Consider the following 11,563-nt stretch of genomic DNA (forward strand, 5'->3'; position numbering starts at 1 on the left):
GACTCGTAGTGACCCTATAGAACAGAGTAGAACTGCCCCATAAGATTTCCGAGGAGCTGCTGGTGGGTCGAACTGCTGATCTTTTGGTTAGCAGCCGAACTCTTAACCACTTCGCCACCAGGGCTTCCAACTGGGCATAACCTCACAAAAAACCAACTTCAGACGAGATTTCTGACTCCTTGGTGTCGCTAACCCAGTGAACCCAGTGCCGTCGAGTCAATTCCGACTCATAGCGACCCTACAGACAGTGTAGAACTGCTAGGAGTGGAAAATTGGACGGCACACAACAACAATACTTGATTAGTATTGGTATAATCTGACAGTATGAGGCTACAGTTTAAAGAATGGAAGAGTTAGAATGGTTTGCAGGAGCATTGAGGAGCAACAAAGGTATCAACTCCCTTTGGTACCACCAGTTTGGCAGGGAAAACAACCACTATTTGTTATCACCAAAGGGGAAACACTGACCTCATAGAAAAGCCATCTTCCCCACTTTGCAGGAGGAAACACCAAATTTCAGAGAAATTAATATATTATCCAACATCTCCAAGCAAGTGTAAATGCTGAATAGGTTGGCATTACGGTCATTCTTGAACCCCAAAGCCTATGATTTGATGCGAGAATGATGAGTATAATTCTGCAAGTGAGAGAAGATGACTTAGTGCTAACATATTTTTACCTTCATAAATTTTGACTAAAATATCTGCAGTGTATTTAGTAATTATAATAGATGTATTTACATATAAGTTGAAATGAATTAAAAATACTATAAAGCAGGATAAAAAAAATTCACTTTAAATACTATTTGAAGTTAATCAGATGCTTTTTTCTTCAAAAATACACATTTCCCTATCTAATATTTCTTTCTTAAAAAGGAAATCATATAAAGATCTCATGTTGTGTTCTATCCTCCTAAGCTCAATACAATCTAGAAAATTTCCAATGTCAGTCACTAAAAAATCTAATTTCTCCCAATCAGTGGCTGCACAACGCTGTGTTGAACAGATTGAAAAAGAAAAAAAAAGAGTAGCCTCTGACATTCAAAAGCTGGCTTGGAGGTCACATGTAGGTCATATTATTATCTAATTGCACATGAACAACCTCACAGAAAACCAACTTCAGACAAGGATTCTATAAGACCATGCTAAAGTGAGACAAAAGAAGGCCACTTCATAATATTTAAGCACAGACTAAAATAAGGTCACTGCACCTTCACAAGAGAGCCCTGGTGGCACAGTGGTTAAAGAGCTAGGTCATCATTTCCAACCCACCAGCTTTTGCCTGGAAATCCTGGTGGTTTAGTGGTTAAGAGTTCCACTGCTAATCAAAAGGTCAGCAGTTCAAACCCATCAGGTGCTCCTTGGAAACCCTATGGGGCAGTTCTACTCTGTTCTATAGGGTCACTATGAGTCGGAATCGACACAGTTGCAATGTGTTTGGTTTTGGGTTTAGCCCTTGCACAGTGAAAAATGTGGCAATAGGCTCCAGTGAAGATTTACAGCTTTGAAAATCCTCAGGAGAGCTCTACTCTGTCCTATAGCGTTGCTCAAAATAGGAATCGACTCAATGGCAATGGGATTTTGGTTTTTAGATGCCTTCGCAAAATACCAAATATCCTCTTCTCTTGGCTAAATGAATGACTGCTTGTGTACAATTACAGCTTTATCTTTGCTCTAGTCTGTCCTCACTATAGATAACATTTAGAGAGGTACACTATCTTAGAATTGCTCCCACTTTTTGACAACATCCGGTGGAGACAGAAACCCAGCTTCCTTAGCCCAGCTCCCAAATCACTGGAAAAAAATCACAAAAGCTCAATTTCTGTAATAGCTCTAGCAGTGCTGTAATGTGTAATGAGCCCAACTTTTTCGAATACTCTTATTCTTGGGTGAATGAAAAAATACTTGGCATGTGTGATGGATAAGATCTTGTGTTAGCTTGGCTCGGCCATGATTCTCAGTGTTTAAATGTGATCATTCCCATGAGGGAAACTACTATGAATAGCCAATCAGTTTAAAGGGAGTTTCCTTAGAGGTGTGGCCTGCATCCGAATATAAGCAGCCATTGGGGCTTTTTGCTCTCTTTGGATCCTGCCGGCTGCCTCCTGTTTGTCTGATCTCTGGTTCTTAGGATTTGAGCCATCAGTTTACCTGCCGATCTTGGGATCATCAGCCCCTGCAGCTACCTGAATCAGGAGAAGCCTTTCAGTCTTGGCTGCCAATCATGGAATTCATTGACATTCACTGTCTGTGAGTAAGAGCCCTGCTTTCCGACCTGCCGATTTGGGGTTTGCCAGCCCCTGAGGCTATATGAATTGAGAGAAGCCTCTATCCAATCCACGGACTTGGGATGTTCCAGCCTCTACAATCACGTGAGCTGTTTCTTTGACATAAATCTCTCTATATATTTGTACGCTTTACTGGCTTTACATCTCTAGGGAACCTAGCCTAAGACAGCATGCTACCTGATGAGTAGTAGGTTTACTATTCTCAGTGAAACTGTAACCAGCATCGATCTATGTTTATCTGGGACAGACACTGTAGGCTGGTCAACCAACTGCTTATCACAAAGCCCTTCTTTCTTACTTGCCTCCACTACACAGAAGAGCTAAATTGCACCTTCCCACCTTCTTTGCACCCAGGGACATCTATGAATAGAACTAGCCACTGAGATAACAGAACATCTACTGGGAGATTTAAAGAAACTTTTATTTTCCTCATTAAAAAAAGGTATTCCTAAAGAGTAAAGCTGAATATTTTGTGTGATATCCCTCAGTTTAACTTGTCCGATACTTCCTCATGATTAGATTTTACATTATGTATTTTTGGCAGGAATTTAATGGGAATGATATTGTCTTTCTTAAGACATCATTATCAGGATGTATTAGCTGTCAGTGTTTACAATTACTGGTGCTGTTACATTTGAACAGTTGATTAAGCCTCCAGGATTCTCAACTGTAAAGTCCCTTTCAATGAATTCTGTGGGGAGATACTTTCAGGGTATATTTATATTATATTCTTCATCAAATTTTCATCTATGTGCCTTAACATTTATTGATATTTCTGGCCTAAATTATTACTATTATGGATGTAAAACTGGTGATTTTCCAACTTATTCTATGTGTATTAGGTGGCATTCTATTATAACCGAGGGCTTTCCACATCTCTTGTTTGTTTATGCCACTATGAATTTATGACTCTTATTTAAAGGATTCACATTTACTACCAATATTATTCATATAACACTCAAATTGTTTCAGATCTGGCTAGGGAAATCCTGTTCAAGCAACTTCCTCTGTCATTTTGCCTTGCGTTCATCATGCTTTGAGCTCTTCGAATACTTACACTCTAATACTATATGGCCCAGGCTCATCGTGTCTTGCCCTACCTCAGCCTGAGATCAGCCAATCCTTCTAAGAGCCTTGGTTTCAATGAAGGAAAATGTAGTTAGCACCAAAAACAGTGTGCTAGGTGTGATCATGGCTACTGGGTTGTCATTGGTTTAGACCCTTTTAGCTGTCAAAGCTACCAAATACATGTAGCTCTGATGTATACATATACACACACAACAACATGGACACATATCTGAATTTCTATAGCTTTCATTCTGATTTACCCAAATTCAATCCAGCATACTCCTTTCTGTATTTGTAACTCCATTACCCAATATATATATATATTCATTTGTTAAATCATAAAATACAAACCAGTTTCAGAATTACTAACTCATTCCATTCTGAAATACCACCCAACTAGAGTTCAGTATGTGCCTTTTTGTTTTCACAATGAGGACGTATAGTCAAAATACTGAGTTAAAAGGACCTTAAATTTGTTCTGCTTCCCCCTTTGTTGTTGCTGCTGTTGTTGTTGTTAGGTGCCATTGAGTCGATCCCAGCTCACAGCGATCCTGTGTACAACAGAACGAAACGCTGCCCAGTCCTTCACCATCCTCACAATCGTTGCTATGTTTGAGCCCATCATTGCAGCCACCATGTCAATCCATCTCATTGAGGGTCTTCCTCTCTTTTGCTGACCCTCTACTTTACCAAACATGTTGTCCTTCTCCAGAGACTGGTCCCTACTGATAATATCTCCGAAGTATGTGAGACCAAGTCTCGTCATCCTTGCTTCTAAGGAGCATTCTGGCTGTACCTCTTGCAAAACAGATTTGTTCATTCTTTTGGCAGTCCATGGTATATTCGATATTCTTCACCAATGCCAAATTCCCCCTTTAGGATGGTTATTTTATTCATTTGAAGTACATATGTGTTAATTTGCTACTGTGACTTTAGTTTTACTGCTTTATCCTCATTCTTGATTTTAGAGAAGTGCCCCACTCTGTCCATCCCCTACACTCCTTTCTCAGTCCTGCTGCGCCTCTTCCCTGCTTAGCCAAACTGCTGTATACAACCAATTTCATTATCTTCTGCTTTATTAGGAAACCCTGGTGGCGTAGTGGTTAAGTGCTACGGCTGCTAAGCAAAGGGTCAGCAGTTCGAATCCGCCAGGCGCTCCTCGGAAACTCCATGGGGCAGTTCTACTCTGTCCTACAGGGTCACTATGAGTCGGAATCGACTCGACGGCAGTGGGTTTGGTGGACTTGGTCTGATTTATTATCCCCATAGCTCTTTCTTCAGAAAATAATCTGGTATATGTGCATTTTCTTTTTCTTTTTTTTTTTTTTTTTGTTCTTATACAACAGGTAGGTAGCATGCTTTTGACAGTGATTATTTTCACTTAATATAGCCTGAAAAATCACTCCATATAAGTACATTCTCTCTATAACTGCATAAAACTCCATTGTATGGTTTATGTAACAATGCAACTATCTATGGGTGTCTTAGTCATCTAGTGCCGCCATAACAGAAATACCACAAGTGGATGGCTTTAAAAAAGAGAAATTTATTTCTTCACAGTAAAGTAGGCTGAAAGTCCAAATTCAAGGTGTCACTTCCAGGGAAAGGCTTTCTCTGTCTGTCAGCTCTGGAAGAAGGTCCTTGTCCTCAGTCTTCTCAGGCGCAGGGACCCCGGGTCCAAAGAACAGGCTGTGATTCTGGTGCTGTTTCTTGGTGGTATGAGGTCTCCAACTCTCTGCATCTTCCCTTTCTTTTTATGTCTTAAAAGTGATGCAGACCACACCCCAGGGAAACTCTCTTTATACTGGATCAGGAAGGTGACCTGAGTAAGGGTGGTGTTACAATCCCACCCTAATCCTCTTAACATAAAATTACAATCATAAAATGGAGGACAGCCACACAATACTGGAAATCATGGCCTAATCAATTTGACACGTATTTTTGGGGGGACAGAGTTCAACCTATGACAATGGGCTTGAAGTTGCTTCCAAGATTTTCCCATTACAAATGATGCTGCAATAAATAAGTTGTGTGCTTACATTTTCTCCCTGTTGAAGATACATCTTAAAAGTAAATTCATAAAACTAGGTTTGCAGAGTTAAATGTTATAAATGTAAGTACTTTCATTACACATTTTCAAATTCCTCTCTGTATTGGTTGTATCAATCAATTTGCATTCCACTTGGCAATGTATGAGAGTAATTTTTTGCTCACATTTTCCAACCACAATGTGATATTAAGCTTTTTAAGTGTTCTTAATCCAATGGTGAGAAATGATACCTCATTGTATTTTTAATTTGTGTTTTCGAGTGACTTGGAACCTATTTTCAAGGGTCATGATTATATTTTGTGTTTCTGCATATTTGTTGCTCACTTTTCTATTGGTGTTTGTTGTCCCCCCTTCAATATCTAAGTTTTTACTTTAATATATATTAGTAATATTAGCCTGTCTTAGGCTGGGTTCCCTAGAGAAACAAAACCAGTGAGATGTAGAGAGAGAGAGATTTATCTCACAAAAATGGCTCACGCATTTACGGAGGCTGGCAAGTCCCAAAGTATGTAGGTTAGGCATTGAATGGAAGTTTCTCTGGAATCCAGTAGTTGTAGGGCTGACAAACCCAGAATCAGCAGGTCACACAGCAGGCTGCAGGCTCCCAGGGCTGCAGAAACCAATGAATCTCAAAGTCAGGAGAGCAGACAACAGGCTGCTGCCTCACAGAGCCACAGAGCTGGCAAATCCCAACATCAGCAGGCCAGACAAAAAGGCTGCTGGTTCACAGGATTGCAGAGCTGGCAAATCCCAAAGTGGCCAGGTCAGACGACAAGCTGCTGGCGCAAGTTCCAAACACCAGAGGTCAGATGATGACAAGGTCCAGAGCAAGAAAACAAGCTTTTCCAGAATGTCCATATATATATTGGGTGCAGGCCACACTCCCAATGAAACTTCCCTTACAACTGATTGGCTGATCACGTCAGATCATATCATAGAGGTCATTACATTATATCACAAAATGGAGGATAATTATATCCAGTCACAAAATGGGAGATAATTACATAATACTGAGAATTACGGCCTAGCTAAGTTGACACATAACAGTAACTATCACATAGCCCTTTATCTGTTATGTGACTCTACTCCATGGCAACTGTTTTAGTTTTTTATCTTTTAAGTAAATTACAAATTTCTTCCAGTTTGTCTTTTATCATTTGATTTTGTTTTTTTCTGGGAGAGGGTTGATCTGGCGAAAAAATTTAATGCAGTCTTTTTCTTCTATTTTTTTTTTTTATTAGGGTGAAACTCACATATAAAATTAACCACAATTCAGTGGCATTTAGTACATTCACAATGTTGTGAAAAACCACCTCTTAAATTCCAAAATATCCCCCCCAAAAGAAAACCCTGCATCCATTAAGCAGTCACTTCCCATTTCCCTCTTCCTGTTTCCCATGGTAGCTACCACACTTATGGATTTACCGATTATGGATAGTGCATATAAATGGAATCATATATGACCTTGTTTCTAGAGTCTTTAACTTAGCATAATGTTTTTAATGTTTATCCACATTTTAGCATGTATTAGTATTTCATTTCTCTTCATGGTTAAATATTGAATTGTATGTATATACTGTATTTTGTTTAAACATTGACCCAGTGAAGGATATTTGTGTTGTTTCCACATTTACCTATTGTTAATAGTGCTGCTATCAACATTCGTGTACAAGTATTTATCTGTTTTCAGATCAATTTTGTGGGGTTTAACTTTTGGAGGAACTGTCATGGTTTGAATTGTGTCCCCCAAATACTTGTTGAAATCCTAACCGCTATTCCTGTGGATGTAATGTAAAGGCCTTTCATGATGCCATCTAATGTAATGTAACTCGTCAATCAGTTGAGGTCAAACCAGTGCAGGGTAGATCCTAAACCCAACGACTTCTCAGTTATATAAAGAGCAGCACAGACACAGGCATACCCAGACACAGGGGAAGATAGGCACTAGCTGATGAAGATGGAGGTAGATGGATTTACAAGTGCAGGAACTCTAAGGATTGCCTGCTACTGGAAGGTGAATAGACAAAGAAGGATCAAGCTCCTAGATCCACACACTGAATTCAAAATTCTAGCCTCCTAAACGGTGAGAAAATACATTTCTGTTCTTCAAAGCCACCAACTAGGAAATTAAGACAGGAACTGACAAACTATTTTCCAAGGCAGCTACACCATTTTACATTCCCATCTACAGTGGATGAAGGCTCCAATTTCTCCACATCCTCGCCAATCCTTATTATTATCCCTTAAGATTTTTTCCTAAGTTTTATCTATTTTGTTGTTGTTGTTGAGAACACACACAGGAAAAGATACACCAGTTCAACGGTTTCTACATGTACAATTTAGTGACATTGATTAATTCTTCTAGTTGTGCAACCATTCACAACCTCCTTTTCTGAGTTGCTCCTCCCACATTAACATACACTGCCCTCTAAGATTCCTATCTGATCTTTTGACTTGCTGTTGTCAATTTGATTCAGTATTGATAGTTCTTAAAAGAGCATAATGCTCAACGCAGACATTTTTTACTAGTTAAGCTAAACTATTGTTCAGTTCTAAGATGACTTTAGGGTATCTTTTTGGTTCACAGTTTAAAGATTATCTCAGGGCAATAGTTTAGGAGTTCATCCACCCTCCGTGGTTCCAGGAAGTCTAAAGTTCATGAGGATTTGAAATTCTGTCCTTTTGATCAGGATTCTTCTATGGAATCTTTGATCAAAATGTTCAGTAATGGTAGCCAGCACCTTCCAATTCTTCTGGTCTTGTGGCAAAGAAGGCAGTTGTTCCTGGAGGCAATTAGACACACATTCCATATCCTTGTCCTATTTCTGACTCTCCTTCCTCTGTTGATCCAAGTAAATACAGGCCAATTGTTCTGCCTTGGATGGCTGCTTGCAAGCTTTTAAGAACTCAGGTGCAACACAATGAATTAGAAGGTAGAATAGAAGCACTAAACCCTGGTGGTGTAGTAGTTAAGAGCTACAGCTGCTAACCAAAAGGTCAGCAGTTCAAATCCACCAGGCACTCCTTGGAAACTCTGTGGGGCAGTTCTGTTCTATCCTATAGGGTCACTATGAGTCCAAATCGATTCAACGACAACAGGTTTTTAAAATACATTATTAGATCAATTAAATGGGATGCTCCATGAAACCACGACCCTAAACCTCCAAACCAAGGAACCAAATCCCCTGGGGTGTTTGATTGTAAATAAGCAGCCTTAACAGTCATTCTTTTTTTAAAATTGTTTTTGTAAATATATTTATCATGCTTTTGTCAATTCAAGTTTTTACAGATGTACAACTTATTGACAACTACTATAATTGGCTGTGCAACTCTACCTAATCATTGCAATTTTCCATCACTGTAAACCCCCTTTGTCCTCCTCCCTCCCATCCCTGGTAATCACTAATAAACTTTGGTCTCTATACATTGTCCTTTTCTCGTCGTTTTATGTAAGTGAGGTCATACAATATTTGTCCTTTTAGGATTGGCTTAATTCACTCAACATAATGTCTTCCAGCTCCATCCATATTGGAGGACGTATCAAGACTTCATTTCTCCTGTGGACTAAGTAGTATTCTATTGTATTTGTGTATCACCTTTTATCTATTCATCTGTTGACAAACATTTAGGTTTTTTCCACATTTAGGCTATTATGAATGGTACTGCAATGAACATTGGTGTACAAGTCTCTTTCCAAGTCTTTGCTTTCGAGTCCTTGGGGTATATATCTAGGACCAGAATTAATGGACCATATTTTTGGTTTTATATATGGTAGTTCTATTTTTAGTTTTTTAAGGAACCACCACACTGTTTTCCACAATGGCTGTACCATTTTACACGAAGTTTCCAATTTCTGCACATCCTCTTAAACCCTTATTATTTTCCATATTTTCAATTATGAAATTTAATAATACCAGCCTAGTGGATATAAAGTGATTTCTCATTTGCATTTCCCTAGTGCTCCTTGGAAACTCTATGGGGCGGTTCTACTCTGTCCTATAGGGTTGCTATGAGTAGGAATCGACTCAACGGCAACAAGTTTGGTTTTAATGACGACGTATAACATTGAGCTTCTTTTCAATTGCTTGTCATTTCAATTACTTATCTTCTTCACGGAAATATGTATTTTAGTCCTTAGCCCATTTTTAATTACCATTTTTGTTGTTGAGTTGCAAGAATTTTTTTATATATTCTGAATACTAGGAAATTAACAGGTAAATGATTCACAAACATTTCCTTCCAATCTGTGGGTTGTCTTTATCATACTCTTTTCATTTTCATGCACAGAGAAGTTTAATTTTGATAAAGTTCAGTGTATCTATTTTTTCTTTTACTTTTGCTGTCATATGTAAGAAGCCATTGCTAAATCCAAACTCATGAAGATTTACCTGTATAATTTCTTCTAAGGGTTCTATTATTTTAGCTCTTACAATGATGTTTTTCATCTATTCGGAGTTAATTTTTTTTTATACGGTGTGGTGTAAGAGCCCAAATTCATTCTTTTTCATGTTGATATCTAGTTGTCCTGCCAACATTTGTTGAAAAGACAATTATTTACCCCACTGAGTGATGTGATGATTTGATTGTGTCCTCCGAAGAGAATTGTTGAAGTTCTAACTCCCAGTATCTGTAAACGCAATCCCCATCAAAATTCTAACAGGCTGTCTACAGAAATGGGAAGTCAATCCTCAAATTTGCATAGCCTGCAAGGGGCCCTGATAGCAAAGCAATCTTTCAAAAGAACCGGAAAGTAGGACTCACATTTCCCAATTTCAAAACATACTGGAAGCCTACAGTAATCAAAACAGTCTGACACTGGAAAAATGATAGCCTTGCATGTCAATGGGATAGAATTCATAGTCCAGAAATAAACTCATACATCTGTGGTTAACTGATTTTCAGCAAGAGTGCTAAGACATATAGTGGGGGACAGAATGTTGTGTTGTTGTTGTTAGGTGCCGTTGAGTCGGTTCCAACTCACAGCGACCCTATGCACAACAGAACAAAACACTGCCCAGTCCTGTGCCATCGTTACAATCATTGTTATGCTTGAGCCCATTATTGCAGCCACTGTGACAATCCACCACATTGAGGGTCTTCCTCTTTTCTGCTGACCTGGTACTTTGCCAAGCATGATATCCTCTGCAGCGACTGATCCCTCCTGGCAACATGTCCAAAGTATGTAAGACGCAGTCTCGCCATCCTTGCTTCTAAGGAGCATTCTGGTTGTACTTCTTCCAAGACAGATTTATTCGTTCTTCTGGCAGTCCATGGTATATTCAATATTCTTCGCCAACGTCGCAATTCAGAGGGATCAATTCTTCTTTGGTCTTCCTTATTCATTGGCCAGCTTTCACATGCCTATGATGTGATTGAAAATACCATGGCTTCGGTCAGTCGCACCTTAGTCTTCAGGGTGACATCTTTGCTCCTCAACACTTTAAAGAGGTCCTTTGCAGCAGATTTACCCAATGCAATGTGTCTTTTGATTTCTTGACTGCTGCTTCTATGGCTGTTGATAGTGGATCCAAGTCAAACGAAATCCTTGACAACTTCAGTCTTTTCTCCACTTACCATGATATTGCTCATTGGTCCAGTTGTGAGGATTTTTGTTTTCTTTATGTTGAGGTGCAACCCATACCGAAGGCTGTGGTCTTTGATCTTCATTAGTAAGTGCTTCAAGTCCTCTTCACTTTCAGCAAGCAAGGTTGTGTCATCTGCATGATGCAGGTTGTTAATGAGTCTTCCTCCAATCCTGATGCCCCGTTCTTCTTCATATAGTCCAGCTTCTCGTATTATTTGTTAAGCATACAGATTGAATAGGTATGGTGAAAGAATACAACCCTGGCGCACACCTTTCTAGACTTTAAACCAATCAGTATGCCCTTGTTTTGTCTGAACAACTGCCTTTTGATCTATGTAAAGGTTCCTCATGAGCACAATTAAGTGTTCTGGAATTCCCATTCTTTGCAACTTTATCCATAATTTGTTGTGATCCACACAGTTGAATGCCTTTGCATAGTCAATAAAACACAGGTAAACATCCTTCTGGTATTCTCTGCTTTCAGCCAGGATCCATCTGACATCAGCAGTGATATCCCTGGTCCCACGTCCTCTTCTGAAATCAGCCTGAATTTCTGGCAGTTCCCTGCCGATGT

Source organism: Elephas maximus, chromosome 11, assembly GCF_024166365.1.
Source record: "Elephas maximus indicus isolate mEleMax1 chromosome 11, mEleMax1 primary haplotype, whole genome shotgun sequence".
NCBI classification, from domain to species: Eukaryota; Metazoa; Chordata; class Mammalia; order Proboscidea; family Elephantidae; genus Elephas; species Elephas maximus.